Raw genomic sequence first — 23,427 nt, forward strand, 5'->3', positions numbered from 1 at the left:
GTCACGTGGCTCCAAAATTAGAAAGGATAATTAGAGACTTACAGATACCCAGGGCCAATGGGTTCCTTTGTGTCTGGGTGCTTCTCCCTCTCCGGCCCATCAGCTGAAGACTGCAGCTCCAGTCAGTAAGTCCTGACCTGAAGCCTGCAGGGCACAAATGTGGTCACTGTGACCATTAGCAGGGCTGAATATTGTTTATTTCTATGGAGCTTGGGTTTGGACAGATGGGAAAAGGGACAGCAAATACAGCCATATGGCAGGGATTTCTCTTTTGATTCTCTGAAATACACACAACTACCTTTTAAGATTACATTTTTGGTGTAACAGATATATATACTCCACGTCTAGGCTTCCCAGTTTTTCTTTCGGAGAGCGCTCAGGATCCCGAGGAGCCCCGCAGAGGGGGTGGATTACGTCTGTGTGCAGCTCTTACGCCTGGGGAGTGCTCTGCTCAGTTGGGTCCACTCCAGCTGGTAGTTGCCGGTTTTCTGCCTTCTCACCTTTCTCAAATGAAGCGCAGACATTGGAAGTATCTTTTTTCTTCCTGTTTTTCTTTTTCTTTAGTGTCTTTCTGTCTAGGAAAAGTCACATGAAACAAGATTAGTACTTAGAGAAATTTGTTGAAGTGTGATTTCAAATACATTTTGACATCCCAAGTTAAAACCTGCAGGTATTTAATTAAGTAATTAACTAATTAATTAATTATTATTTTTGGCCATGCCACGCAACTTGTGGTGTCTTAGTTCCCCAACCAGGGATTGAACCTGGGCCCCGGCAGTGAGAGTGCTGAGTCCTAACCACTGGACCGCCAGGGAATTCCTTGCAGGTATTTTAGTATAATGTAAAATATTAAAATCATGTGACATTAGTTAAGCTGGTAACAGGAAAAGACCTTGATCTTGTGAACTTGTTTGGGGGGATCTGGCTGACCTCCTCTGTCCTCCAGGTGGGGAGCTCCTGCCTCTCAGGTTTATTCCTGCTGCTCTGGTGATCTCTTCAGGCCTTTTCTCTCATGTTTTAAAACTTGTTCTGTAGAAGATAGGTTCTTATTTTTCTCTTTCTAGCTTTCTGAAGCAGTTGTGATGATGATTTTTTTTTTTTTTTTCCTTAACTGCAAAGGAGCCCCTGCTCATTGCTGAGGGCAGGGGCTCTCCTAGCTTCAGAGCCGGTCATATCTGGGTTCAGATCCTGCCTCCGGTACTTACTGGGGCTGTGATCTTGAGTAAGTTACAGAAAACCTGGGAACCTTTCCAAGTGTAAAATGGAATGAATAACACCTATTCAAAAGCAAATGAGATTAAGTGAAAAAAAATCAAGAATAGAAAATCAAGTGGTTTCACAATGCCTAGCATGTAGTAGGAGATAACTGTAAACTAATGATAATACGAACAGCAGTGGTAACCTGGAGAAGAGTTGTTACGCCAGTCTACCGCCTGCTCAGGCCCTGGGTCAGCCTCTGAGCTGTCTGAAACACCGGGTACTGGATGTCCTGAATAAAATTCAATGTACTGTGGTGGGGTGGCATAAATATGGGGATTTGGGATCAGAAGACAGGAGGTCAGATCATCCTCTCTACTGGCTGCTTGGTCCAGGGTAGGTTATTTCACTTCTAGGAACCTCCCATTCCTTACTGGTAAAATGGAAATAACCTTATCACCCAGTTTACAGTTCTGTTGTAAGAATTTGCTAAGTTCTAGTTTGTGGATGTTCATTTTTATCATGAGTTTTGCAGTAGTCTGAGTAGTAGTCTAAGGAATGTAAGAAAATAAATAAGAAAAAGCCTGATAAAGAAGGAAAGACGCAAGAATTTGGTGAGTGTTTGAATCTAGGACACGGGGGCTGCATCAAGGTGACTGTGAGATTTCCAGTGTGGATGACTTACCAAGTCAGGAAACAATCAGCGGGAGTTGGGGGGAGCAGCAGGGTTTGTAGGAGGGCACACAGATTACACAGATTGAATTTGAGGAGAGGGAGGACCCTTCATATGCAGAGACACGGAGTCACCATTTGGAGGGGAGGCTCGCAGTGAGCTCTGGGAGGGCGAGGAGCGGCTGAGGCCAGGCTGGAGAGAGGTGCACACGGGAGCCCTTGGGTGCTGCCCGTGCGGCTTTCTGATGCCATCTGGGTAGGACGTATGCCTCTGACCGGAGTTTCCAGGCGGCTCTTTGGTGCTCACCTTCAGTCCCCAGCAGTGTCCAATTGTCAGGGAGCCGGTGTGGCTGTCCTCTCAGGCAAGCCTGGCTCTGACTCTGTGGGTTTGGCCTCTCCCTGTTTGCTGGGGTCTCTTGTATAATTCGGTGATGACTTCAGGAAATGGTCCTGGATTTGAAACAGGGTTTCCCAGAAGCATTCTGATTCTGTAGTTTAAACCTTAAGACATACAAAGTAGTGACCTGGACGTCGGTGTGAAGAGTGCTGTGGAGTGCTGGCTAAGTGGGTGATCTTTCATCCAAGACTATATTGCAAGACCTCAAATGATAGAGGACGTTGGAGTTACATGTTATTACAAGGAGAATCATAGCTCTAAATAAAAACTGGATTGGCGGTTATTTTAACTGGTCAGGGTGATGCAGCAATCTTTCTATTCATATATCAGTGCAATATATAACTTTTAAAGGAAGCAATAACGTTTTCTCTCAGCAGAGGTCACTTAACACAAGACTTGCAACATTGGATGAGAAACGTTATCCATTGATCCGCTGGGGAAGAAAAAAGACAGAGACCTTCTCCAAATAAAGTTCTCTGAAAGTCTTTTACATAGAAGTACCAATTTATCAGAGCCCCAAATGGGTATCTTTCCAGTGCTTTAATCTTGTTTTTCTTTTTCTCCCGTGTGTCTTAGACACTTTCTGTAAACTGTATTAAATTGGCACAAGCTCCTAGCAGAGCCCTGCTATTCAGTACCGTAAGGCCATGGTGCCAGGCAAGTTGAACATAATCTTTCTCATGCATGCTAATGAGGATTAATGTAAACTCCATCTAAACCATCTAGCGTTTAAATGTTAGAGAAATCCCTTGACAGCTTCTCATGCCCTTGTGCTTGGGCCTCTGTCCCCAGGCACTTTTCTCTGAATCTGGAATTAGGAGGCACTCTCCATGCTTTGCCACCACAGATTATGACTCTGCTGGTCGAGGGTGGTACCCAGGCAGTGACAGCTTCGGAAGCTTTTCGTGGAAAGATGCTCATGTTCAGCCTAAGTTGTCAACCTCTCATTTTTGAGCTTGTTAGAAATGTGTAATGCAGACCTCATCCCTGACCTACTCAGTCAAAATGTGTATTTTTTTAACAAATTCCCAGGTGATTCATGAGTACTTTAAAGTTTGAGAAGCACGGGAAACTGTTAAAGGCACAATACAAAGCTGAGTAAGACAGTCCGTGTTCTCGGGGGCGGGGGGCGGGGGCGGCAGGCCTGTTATATGTCACTGTGCTACTGGCAGGGAGAAGTTTCTTAACAGAGGTTCATAAAAGTGAGTGGCCCTGGCTGTGAACTTTGAAATGATTTCTTGTGTCACCTTTGGTGTAGTGATCACAGGGTGCCCATTCCTGCTCTAGAAATATAGAGGTTGACCCATTTTCCTCCTAGGAAACAGTATGGTTTCCTAGTGAAGAGTGTGGGTTAAGTCAGACTGCTTTGGCTCACATTTTGTGAATTATCTCTACTAAACCTCAGCTTACTTATCTGGGAAAAGGGATAATAATTTACTGTCACTTGATGATTACTCAGAAAATGTTGGCTCTTATTTTCAGTAATAACACTGCTTGAACTGTTCTCTTTAAAACTTCCTCAAAGTCACATGCTGTGAGTGTACCATGGTCAGATCAACTTAGGATGTTGTTTATCTGTAATAATAATTCTAAGAGCCTTAGATTACTTGAAGGTGAGGAGTTTTAATGGTAGTTTATTTTCTTCATAATTATATAGCAGCTGCACCTCGACACAACGGTGACATTTTCTAGTCAAGAGTAGTAATATGAAATCTTTAGTATAGAGAAATTAAGAGGTGTTGAATAATTATTATTGTGAAACAAAATTATAAATGTTCATTATTCACACTCCATTCACTTAGCAACTATTTTAGGGTTCATCATATAATATTATACTTAGGTCTGAGCCTGTCCCTCCTATTAGGCAGTGAACTTCACAAGTCTTTAGATTTAAGACTCAGAGAACCTGTTACAGAGTCCAGCACATGCTGGGTGCCCAGTTTTTGTTGAATGAGGAACTCAGTTAGCAGCTGCTCTATACTAGGTACTAGGTGTCTCCCAAAGAGGGGGCAGATAACTTCACAGATCACTCTGGAACAGGGCCTAGTGGGTGGGGCACTAAGGTTCCGAGGCCAGGACTACTCCAGCATTGGCTTTGGAGGACCCGGTGGGTGTGTGGACATGGTTGTGGGCTGGGGGAGACTTTCCAGGTGGAGGTAGAGTTAGGAACAGCTGCTTGGATTGGGGGCTTGAGAGTGGGGAGTTGAGGGCTTATTAATCTCTTTGCCTCCTGTTGTGTTAATTTTCTAGATTGAGGCCACTGAATCCACTTGAAAGGCAGTCATCATGCAGTTGACTTTTACAACTTCTGCACGTCCTCGGCACACCCAGAAGTGTAAAAGTTAATAAACACCTTCCATCTTGCCAGCCAATTTGAGAAATAAATTGTTGCAGTCAGTGCCTCTGTGGTCCCATCTCTCTTGTTCTCTTCCTAAAGGTCACCATGACCTGTGGGCGTGTATTGTGCCTATATAGGTGTGAACGCATAAACAATATATGATATTCTTTCACATGAACTTTATATAAGTGCTATCTTGTTTCCTTTTGTAACTCACTTATTTGCTCAACATTTCAAATTCATTCTTACTGATTCATAAAGCCCTAGTGTATTAATTATTTGCTGAATAATATTCATTGCATGAATATACACTGTAACTAATTTTCCCATTTGTCTAGTTATGAACATTTTGGCTGTCTTGTATTTTTGTTATTTTAAATGGCATGGCAGTGAACATTCTAATTAGTGGTTTCTTGTGCACATGTGGAGAGTTTCTCTAGGCTAGGTATATATTTAGGAATAAAATTGCTGGACAGTAAGTTATAATCATTTTCTGGGTGAACCAAGGCATTCTTGAAAGGGCATATTACATTTTCTTTGAGAGTATGTAATTTTATCTACTTCTGTTTATAAAGTAATTTTTAGTTATTTTACCTCCTGATCCTTATAATTCCCAAATCCCAACAAAAATAGCAGGAGCTTAAAGAGAAAGCATGGGAAAAAAATGAAGCGAAACCAGTCTCCTTTCCCTTCAGGAGCTCTGATGTGGACTCTGTTATCCATTAGTTAGGCCTGGTGCGCGTCCATTCCGTCTGCCCCGCCCCCGCCCCCCACCCCCAAGTCCCGTAGGTCGCAGTTTCTCAGCTGCCTTGGTGGCAGTTGTTGCCTGCGTCTGACAGCTGTGAGTGTTGCCTGTCCACTTCTGGCCGTCTAAAGCAGGGTTTGAGCAAAAGGCCAAATGAGTCTTTTCATTTAAGGATAGCAGAAAAACAGAAACAAAACTAGAAAATAGGAAAACACAAATCACATAAAATTAGGTGTGAATTTAACACAGGTGAATTTTATATAATATAAATGAATCAGATCTATTTATTGCCTATTTCAGCCATTCCCTTATAGCCAGAATGTATGTGCTGTAGGAAATGATGGTCTTTAAAAATAGGACCTCAAAAACTGTAGTGCTACTTAAGAAAAACAATGCTGAGATTAACACTTTTTTTCTTCTTTTTCAAATGATGTTGGACAAACTCTCTTTCTCACATAAGCAGCAACCACTCCAGATAAGCTAGCACAGTTGTCCTTTCTCCCTGTAGTCAGCTGGCCTCCTGGCTTCTAAAGAGTTAAGCTGGAGGTTTGTGAGGTCATGCGTGGCTTCCCAGGATCTGGACTTCTGAAGCTCTCTTGGAGGGGGGCTGCCTGCGGAGAGGGGAGGCGGGGCAAGGGGAAGTACTCCTTCAGCTTCTTCAAGTTCTTACCCCGCAGCCCTGAGGGAACAGTGGCGTTCTGGGAGAATGTCGCTGCCGAGTCAGGGTGCAGCAGTCTGCGCTCCCAAAGGAAGCAGCTGTAGATGTGCATTGAAAGAGCCCTTGCCGATGATGAAGTTCTGCTAAACAGATGGGACCAGGGGATGTTCTTTGTATTCGTGACAAAATTACGGGCAGGCTGTTTGCTGGCAAAGGTAACTGGAATTGACTTTATGTTCTTTGGTCCCAGGCAGTGCTGGATTATGTGTGATTGTACTTACAGAAAATTCCTTGGATTTTAAACTTTTATTTCAAGTGAAAAACATTGTAAGAAAGTCTTAGAAGAAACTTAGGAAAATGATAATTCCTGTATATTGTTTTCTAAACAAGGATGTCCGAAGTGCGGAGGGTGTATTTGTACAGGGCTGTGATGTTTGGGCAGTGAGATGCTCCCTTGATGGAGCTGTGCTGCCCTTTGAGGCCAGCAGGTGTTGCTCTGTGCTCCTGCACCCAGGGCGGTGCCAGCCACCTTCTACTAAACTTCAGGCGTCGGGAGGTCACCAGCTTGAGCTTTGTCATTTCAGTGGAGTCCATTCTGACTGCTGCGCAAGGCTCCCGCTCTTATTTTGGTGTATCACTGCTCTAAAGGGAAGTTGGCTGTGCTGTTAGTGTAGAGACATGATCTGTCTTAGAATTTGGCGTTGGTTTTGAAACTTCAAAGACTAGTCTGTTATCTAAAGAAAAAACGTAAAGCGAGTTTTTATCTGGAGCTGAGGGAACGAGCTCCACATTTCTGTCTGGGAAGGTCTCTCTTCATGTTCAGGCCAGGGCATATGCTGGGCAGCTCTAGGGTCAGATGGTAGAGAAGGGCCAGAGCCAGTGCGTTGATATTACTTCCATTCTTGAGATGCTTGGAGTTAAAAGATTCATGGACACCCCAAGGCCGGTGAGAACCTCAGGGCTTGGATGTCTGGGGTAGTCAGCTGAGTGTAATTGCTGTGTTGGTGAGTATGTATGAGCCTGGACTGAGGAGTCATAGTCTCAGCGGTTTAAGTTTTACCTCCGTTTCTTACCGTTTGACCTCTAGTGAGTTACTTCACTACCCTGACCCTCAGTCTCTTCACACGTGAAGTACGAACGGTGACCGGAGCGAGCACGGGGTGGCGGTTGTGAGGGTTAACAGAGGTGCAGTGCGTGGGCGAGTTCAGCAGCCTTTCTCCTGTCTTAGTCAGAGCTCAGCAAGTGTGAATAAAGCACGGCTATTACTTTGTTTAAGTCGTTCTCCCTTACATCAGACGTGAGAGAGCCTGGTCCTGGGCCTGTAGACCGGTGGTCACAAACATGGACTTGTGGGTACGCTCACACAGTAAACGCGTCAGGGCTTCTTTGCACCAGGGTTCCAGGCGGTGCCTCCTCAGCGCCTGTGGCCCCTTGCCCCGCCCTGCCCCCCTCCCCCAGTCATCTCTCAGATGGAGCCTTTGTGGAAGGCTCCACAGAGGGAGGGAGGAAGATGGGTAGATTGGTACAAAACCATCAACACTGTGAAAACGTCTTTATGCTCAAGTCCTTTCAGTGAGGGTTAGTTTCATCGTCTTTGAACGGGGAGAACAGCACTGTGCACTCACATGCCACTCAGGGGCCACGCAGCCCACACTGGGAGTGCAGTGGAAACGTTGTCGGGACCTGGCCACTCCTTCTGGTTCTTCCTGTAGGTGCAGGTCGTGCTCTGCCTGGAGCGGTGGCCACTCTTACCGGGTTTTTCTATGTTCACAGGTTGACCCGCTCTGTCTTCATGCTCCAGGAGTTAGTGGCTGGGCGAAGCTCCTTAGCTCCTATTTCCTGGACTATAGCTTGTGGATGATGTCTTTTTTCCGTGGTTATTGAAGACATTAAATGAGATAAAATATGTGAAAATGCCTAACAATTTGTTTGCTCCTTTAAGAATTGCTCTATGTTTTTCCGTTACTATGAGGGGAAAAATCATACAATTTGTAAATGAGTCTCTTTTCCCCTGTTTTGCTTTTATAAAGGTTTCATGTCTAGATTAATGTTTCTAAGGCTTTTGTTTAATTTAAAATAGTTTAGTCAGTTTCTGTTTGCCTGCATGACTTTCCAGTACAGCTAATCCTTATAGCTTTTAAATTTAATTTTGAACTAGTTTTCAGAAATACAAAAGGAATATGTGCCGATGGTAACAATTCAAACTGAAGTCCCTGTGGTCCCACTTTGCCGAAGGGACCTCCTGATGGTTTGTAGGGTGTCCTTGCAAGGCATGGTCTGCGCAGCTCTTTGGGGACCAATTTTAAACTACCTTACAGTGTGAAAGCACAAACGATGGAAAGTTCTTTCGGAGTTGCCAGCCTCCTGAAACGTGGTTCCTCCCTACAGCTCTACCACGCAGCGCTGGAGTGTTTAGCAGCCCCTTAGAGGGCACGCGCCTGCACAGCTGGGCTGTGTCACCAACGCTGAGTGCAATCGACAGGGCCAGCTGTAGCCACACCGTGTTTCCTGCCATCAGGCCAGAGTTCCTGCAGGAGAGTGAGCCATGGGCCTCTCTCAGCAGATGCCAGGGCTGACCCTGCTCTGAAAATGCCCAGTCCTGACGTTCTAGGGAGGCAGAGCCTGTGTTGGGTTCCAGCAGGGATATTAGTGATTATGTAGCTGGCCTGAGGGTGTGGTTCAGTCACCCCACTGGTGTACGGTTGTGTTTGGCTTTTTTTCATTAGTAACGTTGGGTTGAGGGAGCGTCAGAGAGGTGTGCTGAGTGTGGGCTTGGAAGATACGGGCTCAGCTGCCAGCCTGGCTGATTACCAGCTGTGAGCCGGGGCAGAGATTCCTTGGTCCTCAGTTTCTTTACTTGGAAACTGGGACCATTGTGAGGTGTGAAGTAAAATAATGCACGTGACAGTGCTAGGTAGACTACGAAGTGCTCTGTGGATTCTTTAAGTCTCTTAAGTGTTTGGTGTCCTTGACCTTACCCAACCTTTTTGTGAGTATCGTGTGTCCCATCTGCTCCTGAGTGGTCCCGGCATGCCTACAGCCTGTCTTCAGAAGCAGGGCGGGCAACAGAGTTTCTGTGCTCAGCATGTTCTTCAACAAGCTACTCCCTTTTGTTGATTCAGCTGGTCCTCTGTGGAGGCCCTGCTTTTCAGCCAGGGAGACACTGGGGACTGAGGCCCAGAGCACCTCTGTTGGCCCAGCTCTGCTACTGATCCTGAGACCCAGTCACTTCCTCTCTTGATCCCTGCATGTCCTCACCTTTAAGACATTTGTATTTGACATGGAAATGATGATTCTCTTCCTTTTTCTGTCTTTCCTCAACCTTGCTGTATCCATCAAATTACTGAACAATTTCTGCTTCCCCTTTTAAACAACTTGGGACAGTTATCCTCAAAAAGATAAGACAAGTGAGTAATGAGGCTGTGAACAGCAAGTTGAGGAATGCTGTGTTGACTTTTGAGCCCTAAATGTGGAAAAGGGTGATGGGGTATTCAGGGTAAGTATCAAATTGTCCTGCCCATAAGCCACTGACCTTGACATTGGTTTGTTTTATATTCATCCAGAATTGGTCACCTTTGATTAGGGCTTCTGTGTCTCAGACCTGTTGTTATGGGAGCTGTGAGAACCTGAAGGGGAAGAGAAGAAGGATGCCCTGGCAGCTGAAATGGAGATGCCACCAGGAGAAGAAATGGAGAATGAATTTCTTGGAGCTGGAGACAGTGATCCCTTTGGGTCAGGGAGGGCCTTTGGCCAGGCTGTGTGTGCGAGATGTTTGTGTTGCTGTGGTTTGGTTCTCAGTGCTGTTCATCCATCCTGGTTTCCTAAGTTCTTTGTCTAAATCTTGTTGAATAGAGGAGCACATCTAGCAGGTGTGGACATTTTAGTCTGGCTTTCCCAGGACAAGACTGCATTTCTGGGTGACAGAATGACAGGGAAACATTTGTATTTCTTCAGTGTTTTGCTGCTAAAAGATAAGCAAAAAGACAGTTAAAAACTATCTCTGCAGCTTACAAATCAGAAGGCTCAGGACTGGCCCAGGTAAGGGGAGACAGTCACTGACCGCTGGAACTTGTATCTCTAGTGAGTCCCTTGGGGGACCCATCAGATGAGCTGGCTGTTAGAGACTCATGAGTTGTCCTTCTGGTTGAAATAGGTCACCTAGAGAATTCCAGCACTTCTGGCTTTTAAGGCAGTGGTTGGTAGGAGGAACACAGATTTGTCTGTGATTGGCTGAATGATCTGAGTGTGTGACTGTGTGTTACAGGAATTATCTCTGCTCTAGACCCTTTCAGTTGCAATGTGAGTGAAGATTCTGTTGCCCAAGGCTTGACACTTCTTGCTAAATTCTGAAGGGTGGGGTCTCACAAACTGACCTACCATAAACGTTGTAACAAGCAGATCAATGTCTATTTAAGTGCCAGTTGTTATAAGTGCTGCTTCAGGATTGGAGGTGGGGACATGGCCAACAGGTTTAGAAGGTAATGGAGAGTACCAAAAGTAATGGAAATAAAAACAAAAATAAGCAAATGGGACCTAATGAAACTTAAAAGTTTTTGCAAGGCAAAGGAAACTACAAACAAGACAAAAAGACAACCCTCAGAATGGGAGAAAATATTTGCAAACAAATCAACAGACAAAGGATTAATCTCCAAAATATATAAACAGCTCATGCAGCTCAATATTAAAAAAACAGACAACCCAATCAAAAAATGGGCAGAAGACCTAAATAGACATTTCTCCAAAGAAGACATACAGATGGCCAAGAAGCACATGAAAAGCTGCTCAACATCACTAATTATTAGAGAAATGCAAATCAAAACTGCAATGAGGTATCACCTCACACCAGTTAGAATGGGCATCATCAGAAAATCTACAAACAACAAATGCTGGAGAGGGTGGAGGGTGTGGAGAAAAGGGAACCCTCTTGCACTGTTGGTGGGAATGTAAATGGATACAGCCACTATGGAGAACAGTATGGAGGTTCCTTAAAAAGCTAAAAATAGAATTACCATGTGATCCATCAATCCCACTACTGGGCATATATCCAGAGAAAACCATAATTCAAAAAGACACATGCACCCCAATGTTCATTGCAGCACTATTTACAATAGCCAGGTCACGGAAGCAACCTAAATGCCCATCGACAGACGAATGGATAAAGAAGTTGTGGTACATATATACAATGGAATGTTACTCAGTCATAAAAGGAACGAAATTGGGTCATTTGTTGAGACATGGATGCAGCTAGAGACTGTCATGCAGAGTGAAGTAAGTCAGAAAGAGAAAAGCAAATATCATATATTAATGCATGTATGTGGAATGTAGAAAAATTGTACAGATGAACCAGTTTGCAGGGCAGAAATTGAGACACAGATGTAGAGAACAAACGTATGGACACCAAGGGGGGAAAGCTGTGAGAGGTGGGGATGGTGGTGTGATGAGTTGGGCGATTGGGGTTGACATGTATACACTGATGTGTATAAAATTGATAACTAATAAGAACCTGCTGTATAAAAAAATAAATAAAATTCAAAAAAACCCGACAAACACATGTGGCCAACGGTAACTTTTACACGTACAGAATCTAGTCCTGTGGCAAGCCATGAAAAAAAGAAAAGACACATGCACTCCAGTGTTCACTGCAGCACTATTTACAATAGCCAGGTCACAGAAGCAACCTAAATGCCCATCGACAGACGAATGGATAAAGAAGATGTGGTACATATATACAATGGAATATTACTCAGCCATGAAAAGGAACGAAATTGGGGCATTTGTAGAGACGTGGATGGATCTAGAGACTGTCATACAGAGTGAAGTAAGTCAGAAAGATAAAACAAATATCGTATATTAATGCATATATATGGAACCTAGAAAACTTGTACAGATGAACCAGTTTGCAGGGCAGAAATAGAGACACAGATGGAGAGAACAAACGTATGGACACCAAGGGGGAAAGCGGCAGGGGGGTGGCGGTGGGATGAGTTGGGAGATTGGGATTGACATGTATACACTAATATGTATAAAATGGATAATTAATAAGAACCTGCTGTATAAAAAATAAAATTCAAAAATTCAAAAAAAAAAGGTAATGGAGAGTAAACCTAAGGAGGAAGTTGGTGTAAGGTGGATTTTGCCTTGAATTTTCTGGCACCTTGACCTTGAGAAGCTGGTGTGTCCCATCCTTGGCTGTGACTTTGAATTCACCATGGAAATTGCATAGCTGAGCATTTTCTGAAGTTTAAAAACGAGGGAACTCAAAAGTCTCCACCTGAAAGACAGCCGAAGAATGTCACTTGTGGCATTTAACATAATGACAGACTGCTGAGTCCATGGCCCCACCTTCGCTGTGGGATTCTGTCATCCTGGGCTCCTCAGTTGGTAAGCAGTGTGGATTTCACAACCCATTCCTTGGAAAGTAACCTTTTTTTTGAAATGAGAAAAACATTTTTGCTAACAAAATATTTTACTGGGAAATTTAGATTGAACAAAACAGATACCCACCACCACACACACACACACACACACACACACACACAGACACACACACAGACACACACACACACCCCTCAGGCAGCCTCAGTGCAGCGTGTGAAGTGTCATCTTGCCCTGCTGCTCCTCCTGGGGAGCTGCCCCTCCTGAGTCAGTCGAGCCCTTCCTGTGGCGCTGGGTCTTCTTGGGAGGATGCGAGATCCATCTGCAGGAGCTGGGCCGGGTGCCTAGGGTGGGCCTGCCCCACCCAGGGTGTGGTAAGGATCCCGATCCACCCTGGGTCGACTGGTGTACAAGTAATATTTATCTTGTGTTGCACTCAGTTTTATGAAAACAGCTGAGGATAGCAGTCTGCTGTAACTGTACACCAAGTTGGTTAAAAGTGTCATTATAAAGGAAGTAACAGGATTTAGGGATATTTTTTTCTCACAGTACTGTATATATTGTGTGACCAGTGGTTGTCCTCTATGTGCTTGGATGCCATTCTTTTCACCTGTTTTCTTGATGGCGTATTTTCTTTTCCTGCTTCCTTTCCCTCTGTCTTCAGCGCCTTTCCATCATGCTGAGCCTCCACAGGCACAGATGGACAAGGCCTTTAAGCTGCCGTGTTGCCGTGGCCATTGCACACGTGAGGCCAGCCTGCCTCTGATGAGCCCAGGGTTGCCTCCTGACCCGTCTGTGCAGGCTGGGCCTCTGAGGTTGTCCCGTGTCTGCTGGTGATGCCGGGGGGCCGTAGGAAGAGCGTCGTGCTGGGAGTTGGGAGGCGTGGGCTGTGGCCCTAGTTCTGTTCATATCCAGATTCTTAACCTCCCTCCGAGGCCTTCCTTTACTCATCTGGGAAATGAGATTAGATTCAGCAATTCACGAAGCATATTCTCAACTCAAAAAATTCATTATTTGGCTCTATGAAATTGTACTAATTCTGGCTCCTGAGATTAGCTCTTTGTGACCAGTTAGGATCTTCTACCCAAGAACAGATTGAAAAGCAGCTAGGAGACTGGAATTGGAGCGGGTAGAAGAACTCCAGGGCTGAGTACCGCATGTGTCGCTCTCTGGCTGGCTGGGAGGCCAGAAAGCAGATGCATGAGGGAGCAGGGTCCACTCTTCCCCGACTTTCTTGGTGGCTTTTGCACAGCCTGACTTTTCTGCATGTTCTTCCATGAAAGCAACAACACTTGTTACCCTTCCTCAGTCTGAACTGCTTGGGAAGAAATACTTATTCTGAAACCCAAATGCCCCTCTTCTAGGAAGGCGAGTGCAGAGATGGTAGGAGACTAATTCTTCTTCTCTTGGCTGCAGTAAGGGACTAAAGATTGCGTCTTTTCCGCCCCTTATCAGAGGGTCCCTGTTTCTCCACATGAAGGCAGAAGTTGTGGGCCCCAGCGGCTGAAATGAAACCAGGACAATAGGAGGTAAATGTCCACGTAATCCTCTCTGGAGTCTCAGTGTTCAGTGCGTGTATGTTGCAGGCCTACACTTAGGGGACATATTCTCTCCGTTTGGAACTGAAGAAGTGTGGACGTGACCATCTGGAGCCTGGGCTTTATCGTGCCTCACATTAGCTCTGTGACTCCGGGCATGTCCCTTACTCTTTTTTTTTTTGTGGTACGCGGGCCTCTCACTGTTGTGGCCTCTTCCCGTTGCGGAGCACAGGCTCCGGATGCGCAGGCTCAGCGGCCATGGCTCACGGGCCCAGCCACTCAGTGGCATGTGGGATCCTCCCGGACCGGGACACGAACCCATGTCCCCTGCATCGGCAGGCGGACTCTCAACCACTGCGCCACCAGGGAAGCCCCCTTACTCTTTTCTGAGCTGGTGTCATGTTTAAAATGAGGGAGTTGGGCTAGGCAGGGCAGTGTTTAGGGTTGTTTCCAGAGCCAGTGTGCCAGGAACTTGAGATCCCCCTCTTCATTTGCAGGATGTGGGAGGGGAGTGGCCATGCGGGAAAAGGAGAGGAGCAGCCAGCTTGTGCGGATGCCTTGTATCCAGCCTGCAACCTCCTTGGGCAGAGGGTGTCTTATAATTTTTGTGCAGCACTAACTCCCAGTTACCACAGAGCGTCTTACAGTTGATGTTGTCTTTGATCAGTGTGCAGATTTTGGTGTTTATTTATCAAGGTGTCACAGCCTGAGGCGCCCAGTTAGGAGCACAGCCGCCAGGAAACAGGAGAGGCCTCCCCATCTGAGTTTGTTCCTTTGTGGCCATGGAACTTTTGAACTGTCTGTCCCTTCACAAGGAGTGTCTCCCTCCAGGGGGTGGCAGAAATGTTTCTGTCCATCTCCCTCTTGTCTGTTTCTTTGTTTACCTTCAAACATAAGCCTTTAAGGACAACTGCCTGTTCACATTCAGGTTGAAGAGCTGCTGGTGCCTTTGAACCTCGAGGGGGAGGTTTAGCAGGGACAGCCATGCTTCTCCAGGGAACTGTCTGCCTTTGCCTTCTTGTTTTAATGGTAGTGCCAGTCAGAGCGCTTGTATTCCATCCGTAAGGCCCAGCACATGCACTGAATGGCTTACTGAGCATATTTTCTGGTCACGATGGGATCTGAAAATCTCCTTTTCCTATCCTTATTCTTTCAGTACCACAGGGCAACTTTAGAGTTGGCAAATTACCTTGTTTAAAATACATCCCAACTCGGTGAAGGATTCCACTCTTCCCAGTCCTGGAGAATTCTTTATTGAGGCTCATCCCACTGACTTAACTGAAGGAGATCAGTACGAGTGCAGGTCATTACAACTGCATTTAGTTATCTGTGCTGTTGGGTCAACAGAGTTATAAAGGATTTCATTTATATATGTTTATTTTATTCAAAACAATAATTTTAGTATTCTCTCCTGTCAGATTTTTAGACACAGGAGATAGTTTGATTCATCTGAGTTTTCTCTCTTCTGACATTTCCTGATGTAGTAATGAGACCTTGGAACATTTCACCTGTGGGCAACAGGGAGGGAGAGGAGAGAGTCAGAGGGCTCACGGAGCCCCCAGCCATCCCCACGGGCACAACTGACAGGGTGCTGATGTGGTGATTCCAGAGCCCTCTCAGCTTGGAGTACTTGAAACCCTGAAACCCTGTCCTGTGCCCCTGGAAGTGATGACTGAGGAGAGAGTTGCCACCCCGCTTATGTCACTAACTTTGGGACCGCAAGCAGGACTGTGTCGGTGGGATGGCGCAGCTGCCAAAGGCCCCGGGTGTCCACTCCAGGAGACTGTGCGAGCCCGGATCGCTCCTGCTGCGATGGCCTCTCCCCGCCAAGGTGTGTGTCTGCCTCCATGTGCCAAGGACCCTACAACTAGTATAGTCTCAAATCAGAATGGTGTTAGTGCAATATGCTATTTACTTTTGAGGAAATGTTCTAGTTTACTAAATATCATATTCTTACCTCCTGCTTTTTTTACATTTAGAACAAACTTACCCTCAAGTTAAAACTTTATTTAAGCAATAAGGTTTCAGAAAATCTAGGTTAGTTTGTGAACTCATATGACGTGCTTTGAGCCTTCCATGGCTGTACATTCTTAGATTTGAGTGCAAACCTTTCCCCACCAATTTGGAATGAACTGGGCATTGTAGCTGGTTTTGTATGGGAACAGTTATTTCAGATCCCAACCCTGTAAATGACGTCATTTTCTTTATACCCAAGAGTAAATGCTGTGCAGACTAGATGATTCTGGAATTTGACCTCCCTGTATTTCTCCTGATTAAACTCTTCTCTTGCAGAGGAGAGCCATGCTAGTGCACAGGTCCTTATACGTTATTGTTTTTGTGCCTCTAACTTTTCTGGTAATAAATCTTATTTTTCTGTGAGAAAGCAGCCCGTCCTCGTTGAGGGGGCGTAGGGGTTGTGGCTGAAAATTGCAGATGCATCCAAGTGTTTCTCTTATTTGATTTTCTAACTTCAGGAGTGCCTTTTCAGTGGAAGTGATTCAGTCTTAATTGTTATTATATTTAGCCAAGATAAAGCATACTTCAAGTTGTTTACATTGTAAGGCCTTGAATTAGAGAGAGGAAAAGTGCTCGAGCCCCAGGGAGTCATTCGTAGAGTTTTCAGGTTTCTGAGGGAAGACAGAAGTGTATCTACCTCAGATTTTTTGTATGTGCTTGAAAAACAATAGGGGAGAGATCAACCTGTAGAAAATTCCATCCTCTCTAGAATTCTCAGGGGCCTGAAGTAGGGCCATTCCTTTACTTTCTTTCTATGATATCTTCATATTTTAAGAATAATTACTTTTGTAGTTTTTCCCTGTGTAGATTTAGATCTTAATTATGGGTAAATTGTATGATTCAAAGGGTATTAAAGCAAGTCTTCCTATGATTATGTTAACATTTGTAATCCCATCAAGCTAACTGCTGGACCTCTTTTAGGGCCAGAACTCTATCTATTGCAATGGATAGAATTGTGTGTAGGGTTAAGAACCTAGTTCTTTACCAGCGGATTCGTCTTCCCAGCCTAACTTGGCCATTTCCTGTTAGTGTTACCTCAGGCAAAAAACTCTCCTTTCTGTCCTTTTTGAAGAGGTCGCAGTAATACCTACTTTCTAGAGACATTACCAGGATCAGTTGAGATATAATGCTTATGAAGTGCTTGACACAGTGCCTGGAGCTAGTAAGTATGCAGGATATGTTGGCTGTCATCAATGTCTTCGCTGTCACCGTCACTGCCAGGTCCTTCCACAGAGGTACATGTGTCTCTGCTTTTTTTTTTTTTGCAGTACGCAGGCCTGTCACTGTTGTGGCCTCTCCCGTTGCGGAGCACAGGCTCTGGACGCGCAGGCAGGCTCAGCCGCCATGGCTCACGGGCCCCAGCCACTCTGCGGCATGTGGGATCCTCCCGGACCGGGGCACGAACCCGTGTCCCCTGCATCAGCAGGCGGACTCTCAACCATTGTGCCACCAGGAAGCCCGTGCCTCTGCTTTTATCACGCGTTTTATGTTAACCCCATCAAGCTCAAAGCTCAGTTAGCAACAAGGGACAGTGTCCCATGCTCATCCCCTTTCCTACTTCTCTCTACCTTTCTGCCTTTTTTGGTGCCCTTCTGTCAGGGATGCTAGGTGAGGACTGAGGTTATATCTCAAAGCTATTATTAGAAGAGGAGAAAGAACTACAGATCCAGAATACGGAATGTCTGCAGGTGTCCCTCCAGGAAGAAGAAAACTTCCTAATGCCTCTTTATTGTACAAAGGGAAAAAAAAGAAGAGAAATTCGAATAATGTCTGACTCTTGCTCAGAGTTGTTAGGTACAGTGATTCTGATTCCTCATGCTGGAAGGTTGGCTGTATAGAAAATTAACTGTCAGTAATGGGTCACTATAATCCTTCTGATGATTTTATTTTTTTATTAACAACTGTAGCAGAGACATAGTCTTTTAGAGAGTTGCCCTTGACAGTGGAAAAACCAACACGGAAACTGAATATCTCCTGATAAAAAGTTAGAATAATAGGAAAATTTATGGTTCTCTGCTCAAGTGAAATCCGTGCCTAGTTCCACATGTTCTGGCAAAAAGGAACATCAGAGGAAGGCTTCTGTGCCTTCACATTGTACCAGATTTTCTTTAGTGAATGTCCTCCTTCTCTGATATATGTTATATCTAAATCCTTTGCTGAAGAGCTCTCATTGACTGGATATTAACAAAGTCTTTGTGTAAATAACACCACACAATTTTTGTGAGGTCTAACTCATCTTAAAAGAAGACTAAACAAAACATCCGCTTGCTGTGAAGAACCAAAAAAGTTTTTTTCCACTTAAGCCCCTGGTGGGAGCATTTTTATGTCAAAAATAGATCAGCTCGGTGCTTTGTGACTACGTAGAGGGGTGGGATAGGGAGGGTGGGAGGGAGGGGAGACGCAAGAGGGAAGAGATATGGGAACATATGTATGTGTATAACTGATTCACTTTGTTATAAAGCAGAAACTAACACACCATTGTAAAGCAATTATACCCCAATAAAGATGTTTAAAAAAAAAAAAAAAAAAAGATGTTATAAATAAATAAGGTCTTCCCTGGTGGCGCAGTGGTTGAGAGTTCGCCTGCCAATGCAGGGGACACAGGTTCGTGCCCCGGTCCGGGAAGATCCCACATGCCGCGGAGCGGCTGGGCCCGTGAGCCATGGCGGCTGAGCCTGCGCGTCCAGAGCCTGTGCTCCGCAACAGGAGAGGCCACAACAATGAGAGGCCCGCATACTGGAAAAAAAAAAAATAATAATAATAATAAAAATAAACTACCTTTGATAGATGGCCTCTAAGCAGTCTCTGCAGCACAGAGGAATTACAAAAAGGCGTGTAACTTTGGCGTTGTGTGGCCTTGAGCTGCTGTGGGCTTATGGGGATTCACACAGTGATGCTGCAGAGAGTAGCTGTGGTTTAGGTAAAGGAACCCTGGCTGTGGGCTAAACACTAGCTGGGGTGATCCTCAGTCAGCCGGCTCAAGTCTCCTTGTGTATCCAGCAGTGGACTCTAGGTACTTCTCCCTTACTGAGAGTCTTAAGAATTTCAAGTACTGGCTAAAATGGGAGAAGAATGGGGAAGTCCATTGTATTGTTGGAAACAGCAGAAGAGGGCTCCCTCAGTTGCCCTTCTGCTCCTGTGACTTGGAGGTAGGTTTCTTTATCAGCTCTACCTTTTCTACCCCTGCATTGGTCTCAAGTCCTCTGCTTACAGATAGAGCAGGTTCTGATTAAACAAAGGAAGGGACAGGTACCCTTTGTTGGTTTATGCTTTTAAATTCATTCTGTTACCCTCCTGCACTGAGTTAGGCAGGGCTTCTATCCCGGTGGTGCGGCTCAGGGTGGCAGACTGCCTGCCCTGCTCTTAGACTTCCTGAGGGTAGCAGCAGACAAGGGTCTCTCGAAAAACTTAAAAGAATTTTGGCCTTCATCATTATTGAGTCATCTGGGCATGACTGGTTGATACCAGCTGGCTGGGTGCAACCCAGAAAAGTCTACCCACTCACCAGCATCCTTCCTCCTACCCAGTTCAGACAACGCCCGTACTTCCTCTCTTCCTAACATGTGGCATCCAGGCAGCCCTTTCTCTTTATAGCGAGTAAGGGCACTTACTCCATGCTAGTGGGTGTTAAAACTCGTGTGCTTGTGTGTGTGTGTAAATAGACATTTTTTTTTCCACTAAGGGATTACAAAGAACTCCCAGTTTTATCACATGGTTGGAAGTGGACCTGCTTTGTCAGAAGCTTGACTGGGGGCGATACTGTGCTCTACCCTGGGCACCCCCAAGGGGCTGCTTTAGTGGGTTATCCTCACTAAGAACACTCCGTTTCCGTGCTGTGCCATGAGCATGCACAAAGACAGGTACCAACAAGTAGCACATCCAGTTAGTGTGGGCATGGCCAGGGGTCACCAGGCAGTTTAGGTTGTAAACTTGATTTTTATCCAACAGAAATCATGAGACTTGTTTTGCTTTCTCTTCCCTCCTTAGGTTCTTGTTATTACTTTTTAAATGTCATATAGTAAGTAATATAATAACCTTATCAGGTGTAGTAGGCTGTTGTGGAATTTTAGAGGTAGAAGGGATATTCATCCAGCCCTGCACCCCCCAGAGCTGTGCAGATGAATGAATAGACTGAGGCCAAGGAAGTGAGGTACTTGCTCCGAGTCTCATGGTTAATGATGATACTGAAACAGGAATTCACCTCTCTTGGCTTCCATATACGTTGTGCTCTTCCAGAGCGTCTTTGCCGTGGGCCTCCCGTCTAACCACTGTTGGTGAGTCTGCGGTACTGCACTGGCGCCACGGACCTCTCCCAGGGAGATGAGACAGCAGTGGCGCACAGTGTGGTATATGGAACCACAGTGCCTGGATGCACATCCCAGCTCTGCCATCCTGCTCACGCGTACCTCAGTTTCACCATCTGTCAAGAGGACTTGTTAATACTACCTACTTCGTAGGGTTGAGATGAAGATTAAATGCGCTAATTAATGCCTGTAAACTTCTCAGAACCATGCCTGGAACATTGAAAGTGCTTAATACATATTAACTGTCATTTTTGCCTGAATGCTTTGAATGGCAGTGGAGAGGAATTAAGTAGAGACCATTATGGCCTGAACACTGAAGTGTTTACCTCAGCCTGGCAGACCAACTGGGGTTCATTTAGTAGCAAAATATACACCAACCGCCCAGGTCGTCTCTGGGAGGCCACTGTGTTTGTCACAGGTGTTCCAAGACATTTTGTCACAGGTGTTCCAAGACATTTTGGCTTAGCTTCTCCTCCAGCAACCCCTCCCAGGGGGAGTGACTGGGGGCATGTGACTTAGCTGTTAGCATGATATCGCAGGACATTTCCAGGCAAAAGGTAGTTCTCACTAAGTTCTTCTGGTTTATTCACTTGGTAGTCACATTCATGAAATAATGCAGGCTCATTTTGTTCAAGATCTAGAGGACAAAGGGATCAGCAGTAGGATTCCTAAAGGCCCATGGGATGATTATTTTCTGCTGACCTCAAGCTAGTGTTTCGTTCCTCAGTGTAATAATGTAAATTATCATGTGGAGTTTAACAGTGTGTGGGTGGAGAGAGAGAAAAGTTTTTACGGAACGATGGCACAGCGTTGTCTGTGAGTGACGTGGGGTGAGACGGCCACCGGGAGCTGGGGAGGCACCGCGTGCGTTGGCTGTGCCATCACCGCCTCACGGGGGCCACAGCCAGGCTCAAGCCTTGCTTTGAGTAAGACACTTGGAGACAACCCGTCGCTACTTTGGGCTCAGTGTTGAGTTGATTTACAGCAGGTGATGGCTGTGGAAAGTGATGTGTTCCAGAACCACTGGAACTGCAGAACCTTCTTAGGAAACTTTTTCTCCAGGTGAGTAATTCTGGTTCCCACACCGTTTGCGGAAGTGACTCCTTGCCAGCAGGCGCCCCTCTGGGGCTGGCCATAGCCTGTCACTCTCTTTGCTTTTCTGTATGGAACAGAGGCTCCAGCTTTAAGGGCCAGGAGCTGTATGAGGAAAGCCAAGCTCAGGGTCCTGGGGTGGAGAGCTAATGCTGGGGGCTGGAGGGTTGATTGAGAAGCCAGGGAAACTTGCTTTTTGACAAAGAATCTTTTAGGAGGAAAGCTTTTGCTCTACTGTTTTTGGTCTTTTTTCTCTTTCGTGCTTAAGAAAATATTTTCCCTTAAAAGTACAGTTAGATTTGTGTATAAAAGTTCAGTGGAGAAAATGTATTTGGACTAGGGGTGTCTTTTCTGCCTATGCTCTGATGAAATAACAACGCCAGAAACTGATGGACTAACCTTTGGAATTTGTGTTTCTTCTGGTTAGAATATCGTTGAGAGAGCTGAGCGCAGGAAATGGTGTTTTGAGATTTAGTTCCCTTTTCAAGGACCTCTCCCTTCTGTTTGTTTTAAAGTGGGTTTTGAGTTTTCCATTTCTATGATAGGCCCATTTCCTCTGGGACATTGGTAGAATATTCAGACACAGATTGAAATTACTGAGAAACAAATAGGGCCTAGAGTCAAAACATTTTTGAAATGCAGTTAACTGAAATAGGTTGTCAGCCACTGAAGGCTTACATTTGTTTTACTGAACATTATTATTTTAAAAAATTGAACTTTGCTTTGTACTTTCTTAAAGTTTCACAAAGTCCATTCAGTTTAAAAAATTTTTTTTTTATTTATTTTTTTAAAAGAGGCCAGGACACATTTATCAAATAATTAGACTTAACCAATATACAGAAATGCTTATGGAAAGCAGAAGAACTGAGGAAGCGAGAGTCAGACCATTTCCTTTCCTGGAAACCCACGTTCTCTCTCTTGCCCAGAGTGGTAGAACAATGCAGACCTTTAGGTAATTTTTTATACTTAATGTTTCTTGATCATACCATGAAGCTATAGCTTTACATGAAATCAAAACTAAATCTCTAGTGTTATTAGCAAAATATTGTTTTAGAAATAAAAGCCCTGTTCAGGGCTGTGAGGTGATTCCATGTATGAGCTTTGTCAGATGGCATTACAGGATTAACTAGCTGAGCCATATGATCCATTCAATACATGAGCCAACTTAAACCCATTCATAATTATGTTCTTTATTAGAGAGATGGGAGAGCTGTGTCTAAACACGACAGGCATTTAGAACAGTCCTCTATTGTGTCTTTCCCAGAGTGACTCTCCTGTCCCCAGTAGCTGTCTGCCTGATGTACAGCAACAATGTCTTGCAGACAGAGTTGTGGATCTGATTAGGTTAGAGGAGAGTCATCCTAGCTCTTAAGCAAGGTGGAGGATTACTTGAAAACCTCAGAGCTTTACCAGAGCACTTTTAAAGTTTAGTCTCATTTCATTTACTGTGTACATTTATGGTCTTTTGCTAGTTAATAATAGAGAGTCAGGAACAATGACACTTTGATAACCCAGCTAAGCGGTTTGACCTAAAAACCTCCACTGAATCCTAGTTACCTATGCCAATATACCATTAGGACAGAGAGGGGAGGCACAATCAATTTCTTTTAGAGCCCACTCTGATTTTTATTGAGCTTGCTCTACACCTCTTGAGGTCTGTGTATGCATGCTTATGTTTATTTTACCTGGGTAATGTTTTAGATGATGCTTATGTAGAAGAATTTGAGCAGTTTATTAAAATATGCTGTCATGGGTCAACCGTGTATTAAAAAATCCCATCCACTTAAAAAGGAGTCTCATTATAGAATTAAAGTATATGTTCATTAAAGACAATTTGAAAAGCACAAAGAAGTAAATAATCTAGGAACCAACACTGAGAAATCAGCTACTGTTGCCATTTTGGTATATGCATTTTCAACATGTGTGTGTGTGTGTGTGTGTGTGTGTGTGCGCGCACGTGCGTGCGCACGTGTGCACTTCAGGTTTATTTAAATGAGTGCTTCCAAAAGTCTGGTGCAGACACTATTGGTGGCACATGAAATAATTTAGGAAATATATGAATGAGCATGTTTTGTTAATGGTTATATATTCTAAT

The 23,427-nt window shown here is 44.8% G+C and overlaps 1 protein-coding gene and 1 non-coding gene across 3 annotated transcripts in view; one reads left to right on the forward strand and one right to left on the reverse strand.

The window, feature by feature from the left end:
• PSD3 (pleckstrin and Sec7 domain containing 3) overlaps positions 1–23,427 on the forward strand; it is a 584,040-nt gene that overhangs the window by 206,222 nt on the left and 354,391 nt on the right. The gene's annotated exons all lie outside the window — the stretch shown is intronic.
• TRNAE-CUC lies at positions 744–815 on the reverse strand. The gene has a single exon. It is a non-coding gene; the product is annotated as a tRNA-Glu (tRNA).

This window comes from Phocoena sinus, chromosome 21 (genome assembly GCF_008692025.1).
Source record: "Phocoena sinus isolate mPhoSin1 chromosome 21, mPhoSin1.pri, whole genome shotgun sequence".
Taxonomy (NCBI): Eukaryota; Metazoa; Chordata; class Mammalia; order Artiodactyla; family Phocoenidae; genus Phocoena; species Phocoena sinus.